The following is a 5,601-nucleotide window of genomic DNA, read 5'->3' on the forward strand; positions in this document are numbered from 1 at the left end:
TGAATGCACAGCCTGTGTTATCTGCCTCAGTTTCCCCTATCCAGCCCTCCAGTTCTTTCTGGCCCCAGCATCCTGCATCTCTCCTGGGCTCACCCCACAACCTCATACCTGAGCTAGAGAAGCACCTGCACAGGGCCACACCCACCAATGCCGAAGTCCTTGGGGGCCTCAGGCATGCGTCCTCCATCTGACCAGCTCAACCTTGACCCAACCAGTCCCCTCACCTTCTACGCCACACTCTGCCTTTGCACTTCTCTCCTTCCTTTCGGCCACTCCTCAAGTATGGGCCTCACTCATTTGCCCAGCAAACACTCACTGAGCAGCCGTGTGTGCCCTGGCTCTGTTCTTGGTGCCTGATAAACCTCAGTGAGCAACAGACAAACCCCTCTGCTCCTGAGAGCTGACGCCCTAGTGGGGAAGACAGACAGCAAACAACAAACCTTAAAACACATAAATGGTATGTTAGAAGGTGTAAATGCTAATGGGAAAAAAAATAGAACCAGGTGAGGAAGACCAGCATCCACACTGGTCTGGCTGCCTTCGGGCCGGCCCTTTGACCCATCCTCTGTGGGCTGCTGGAGCGACCTCGGGTCCAACCACGCTCCCTGACTGCTTCGAAGCTCTCTCTGGCTCCCCAGTGCCCCCAGGTGAAGATCTGGCCCTGCCAACTTCATCCCCTGCCCAGCAGGTCCCTGTCACGCTCGCTGGCGCCTCCCCACACTTCCCTCTGCCAAAGACACCTTTCTTGGATTCCTACATTCCTTGCCTTATTCTCATCCTTAGAGGTTCCTCTCCCTGTCAGGAAGCTCTGCGCCCAGCACACGTGGATCTCCGCATCCTGGGCCTGTGTGTGTGCTCCGGCTACACGCCTGCTGCTGCCGTGGCTCACACACGCGTGTGCACATTCTCTGTGAGCAGGCAACCGCATTCCATGTGTCCTCCCCCTCGGAGAGGCCCAGCCGGGCACAGGGGCTGCCCAGGTATGTCTGACTTCCTAAAGCCTCAGCAGGAACAGACGCTGCGATTCAGGAAGTCGCCATGGCAACCGCCAGGCCCTTGTGCCATCTCCTGCAATCAGCGCTGGGACCCAGCCACCCGCTGGGCTTCCTGGAGATTTGTTCCCTATGATGCAAGGCTGTGAGGAGGGGGAACGGGGAGCCTACTAACTGCCCCCTCCTTTCCTCGCCTGTCCTCCCTCTCCCCACCTGCCACGGCAGGGCTGCCTGGTTGGGCAGTGTGGTTTTTGGGAAAGAGCTCCCCTATGCGGGGGAAGCAGGTGTTGGAGTTCTGGTCCTGAATAAGTCACTGACACCTTGTGTGGCTTTGGGTAGATCCCTTCCTCTCTGTGCACCTCCACGTCCTCACCCGTGAGGTGCCTCCCTTATGGGGTCTCTATGGGGTCTGAGGCAATGATGTGGCACATATTAGGTGCTCAACTAATGTTGTCATGGAAACCGAAGGTCTAAAACAAGCCTTTGCCTTTACGGCGTTTCAGGGCATGCTGCCATCTGTCAGTCTGCAACAGCCTTTGAGGTGGATATGTTAATGTCAGTTTGACAGAAGAGGAGCCCAAGGCAGAGAGGAGGATCATGGTCACCAGCTCCAGATGGTTGGAGGAGGGCAGGGCTGCTGGGGAGCCCAAGGGAAAGGCTGTCTTGGAGGGATGGCTCTTGGAACTGGCCTTTGTCTGCCAGCACAGACAGGTGACCCTGCCTCCCTTCTACTTCCTGACAACAGTCTTGCCCTTATCTTCAGGCTGGAGCTGAGCAGTGGAGGGGGAGCCCCCAAATCCCAGGGCCCTCCTCAATGGAAAGTGCCCTGGATTCGGGGCAGGAGGCCTGGCTGTGTGACCTGGGGGAAGGTCACCGGCCATGTCTGGGCCTGGCTTAGCTGATGCTCTAGACTAGATAAGCCAGATGCCCCCAGAGCGCATCATGCACCCTCCCCCGGGCTGGGGGTCCTAGTCTGGATCCAGACAAGCTCAGGAGCCCTTGCAACCCTGGGCTCCGGCAACCTGTGAGTTTGCCAAATGCCATGGCACAGGCTCTCCCACGGGCTGATGGGGCTTGCTTCATGCAAGCTCTGAGAGAGACTAGAAACAGAACAGATCTTTGTTCTCCCAGCTCTGCCAGAGCCTTGAGTTTCTTAATTATGAAGGCACAGCGTCCATTTCACCCTCAATTCTTGCCAGAAAAATCACCCAAGGGAGGGAAAAGGCACCTTGCACTCGCCACAAGCCTCACGCACCCTTTCATGCCCATGACTGCATTGAATCCCCACAACCACCCTGCAAATGGATCTCACTGCATGCATTTCACAGATGAGGAAATGAAGGCTCAGAGAAGTGGAGTGATTTGCTCAAGGTCACACAGCTAGTAAGTGGCTGAGCCAAGATTTGAACCCAGGCCTCTCTAATCCTAGAGGCCAATAAAAAGACCATCCTGGATTTCTACTTTACCTCGGTGATGGCTCTGCTGCCTGGGACTCCTCTTCCTCCTTTTTCTGGGGCCGCAAGTGCTGCCCATGGCACCCCTTCCTCCTCATCCAGGCAGGAGAGGTGCTTAGACTCAGAGTCACAGAGGCAGAAGAGCTCTCTGAGATACCCCAGACCAGCCCCGCCCGACCAGTTCTGCCTCCATACAGATGGGGAAACTGAGGCCAGGCTTGGGACCCAGAATTAAAGGTGCAGCCTCCTATGCAACCGTGGGGCATGATAGAGGGTGTGTCCCACCCAACAGGACGGCAGGGGCTCCAGGCTCTCAGAAAGAGGGGCATTGGTGGAGCTGTGAAGATATGTCCTGGGGCAGACAGGGCTGCTGCTCAGCATGAAGGTTGGAATTGGACTTGCAGAGGGGAGAGGGAGCGGGCCAGACACGAGGATGGGGGTTGGGTGGCCTGGCCTGGTCAAGCCAAGGGGTCAGGCAGCCTTGGCCAGGCTCCCATCTCCAGCCCCAGGGCGAGTGCGTGAGGTGGAGCTGAAACATTCAAGCAGCTTCCTCCCCTTTGTTGGGAGTGATGTCGCCCATTTCCTGGATGTCCAAGAACCGGCTTCAAACAATAGCGCTGTCAGGAAGCCAGGAAGGAGCTGCTGCCCTGTGCCTGGGCCTGCCCCATCCCTCCCCACCTCCGGAGACCTGCCCGGGCCATCCTTTATGCTTATCGCTGCGGGACTGATGCCTCACTCTGCCACCTGCCAGCTGTGTCCCTGTGGGCAGGCCACCTAACTCGCCTGGGCCCCAGCTCCCATCTAGAACTTGGGGGACACAGCCCTACCTGGCAGAACTGGTAGGCTTGAAAAACACCAGTTGACAATTTCCATGATTCAGGGTCAACTCCCATTTTCCAAAGGCCTACTAGGTGCCAAGCATTTCCATGCTATGTTGAGACTGATTAAGACTTAAGCTTTGGAATCAGACAAAACTGGTTTTAAATCCGAGTCCTGCCACCTACTATAGCTGTGTGACCTGGCATAACGACATAACCTTTCTGAGCTTTCTTCACCTGTAAAATGGGAGTAACAAGAATACCTGACTATTTCGTGAAGTCATTGTGAGAAATAAATGGGCCAATAAATGTCAAACACTTGGCATGGTGCCTGGCACAGATGTCAGCAATTGCTATTATTTCCTCGATGGGCTTCTACGGTCCTGCTTTCATCTTTGCTCGCGTTGTTCCCTGCCTCCAAACCCTTCCTTTCTAAAAGTCCTGCATGTCCAGCTCCGTGCAGCCTTTTAGTATCTACTTGCAGCCCCGAGGGTGGTCCAGGGTGAGGGAGTCGGAGTCTGGGCTCAGTCCTGATTTCACTAGTACCTGAATCCTTCCCGTCTTTGGGCCTCGGTTTCCTCCTGTGTGAAGCAAAGGAAATGTATTATTCTCTAAGGGCCCCGTGATTCTGATGCTCCATGAGTTGGTCCAGTGCTCGATGCCCGACACCGGCCGTGCCAATGAGCCAGGGCCCACGCCGGGCACGAGGGGGCATCTGCGTCCTCGGCTCGCTGGCAGCGGGATCCTCCCCACAGAGGATGCTCCACAACTGGTTCAAGCTGTCTCCAGGCTTGGGAGCTGGGTGGTTGCTTTTGTCAAGAAACATGGCCTTTTCATTAGCACCATTGTCCGCCAATTAGCCCGCTGCTGACTCACGGGGAGCACCGGGCTGGGGGCCGTTCAGGCAGCCTGTGGCTGGGGCACTGTGTCTGTCAGCTGTCCCCTTCCCTGGGGCTCCTCTGCCTGTGTAGCTTGTCTCATAGGCCACTGCTGGGTGCACCTGTCAACTCAAGGGGGTCACACTGGTGGCACACCTACTTGGTGCTAGGCAAGGCACAATCATCTTGTTACTGAATGGACGAAACCACCCAGCAGGGAAGCACTGCTGTTGTCCTCCCTTCTCAGAGGAGGAAACTAAACCTCAGAAAAGCAAAATGTGTTTCTCAGGTCCCGCAGAGGACAGAGCCATCTCATCAGCCACCAGACAGAGAGGCCCTTTGTTTGCCAGGCAAGCTTAGAGCTGTGTAGTCCTGGGCAAGTCACTTCATGCTCCGTTTTCTCTGCTGTATCTCCTCACACTTCCGACACCAGTCATCCAATTCACCAACTCAGAGTGGAGCAGTGAGCCCAGGTTTTGCAACCAGTCAGCCTTGGGTTTTAATTCTGCTTCTGCCAGAGATAAACTACACACAGTCCCTGCCTTAAGAAGCTCTCATCAAGAAAGGGAGGTAGAACAGTAAACAAATAATCACCATGTCTTTTGACATGCAAGAGAGCCGTATCTCCTAGAATTTCCCATGTCAATAGAGAAGGTCACTTCAGTTCTTTTAATGGCTGCTCAGGGTGGCATTGTGTGGCTCTATTGCAACTCACTCAACTGTTCTGCTACTGACATTTAGGTTTTCTCTCCCTCTCTGTCTTCATCTTTTACAAACAATGCTACAATAAACATCCTCATACACATACATCTTAGGTACTTGAATCTGTGCTGTTGTAATAAAAATTTTTACAGGTGCAGAATGCTACACACATTTTATATTTTGATAGATGCAGCAAATTGCCTTCCAACATAATATATCAATGCACAAATTTATATTCCTACCAGGAGGACAGGAGAGTATGCATTTCCCCACATCTGGGTCAATACTTAATATTATCAACTTTTTACACGTTTGCTGAACTAATAAAATGGCATCTCATTGTGGTTTTAATTTGCATTATTCTGATTGCCATTGAGGTTAAACATCTTGTCACATGTTTATTGGCCATTCTGATTTTCTCTTCTGCAAATCACCTGTTCATAGCCTTTGTAGATATTTCTATTATGGTGTTTATCTCACAACTTTCAGCTTTGGTTTTATCTCCCACTCCTGCCCTTTGATCCCACTCCTGCCTTGTTGGCTTCTGATGCCCAGGTCTCCCCCCAAGCTCTGCTCCCCACTCCTGTAGCTTAATCTTCCTAATCCAGCCCTGCACACAGCACCAGCCGCCAGTTCCAGCCAGCCTGAATCCAGGAGGCAGGGAGATTCAAATGAAACTTGGCCCAATCAAAAGGCAGTTTGAATAGGGGATGATGTTGAAAAGATTGCTCTTTTAACATCTAAGATCAAAGCCTTC

The sequence above is a fragment of the Microcebus murinus genome, chromosome 12, assembly GCF_040939455.1.
Source record: "Microcebus murinus isolate Inina chromosome 12, M.murinus_Inina_mat1.0, whole genome shotgun sequence".
Lineage (NCBI taxonomy): Eukaryota > Metazoa > Chordata > Mammalia > Primates > Cheirogaleidae > Microcebus > Microcebus murinus.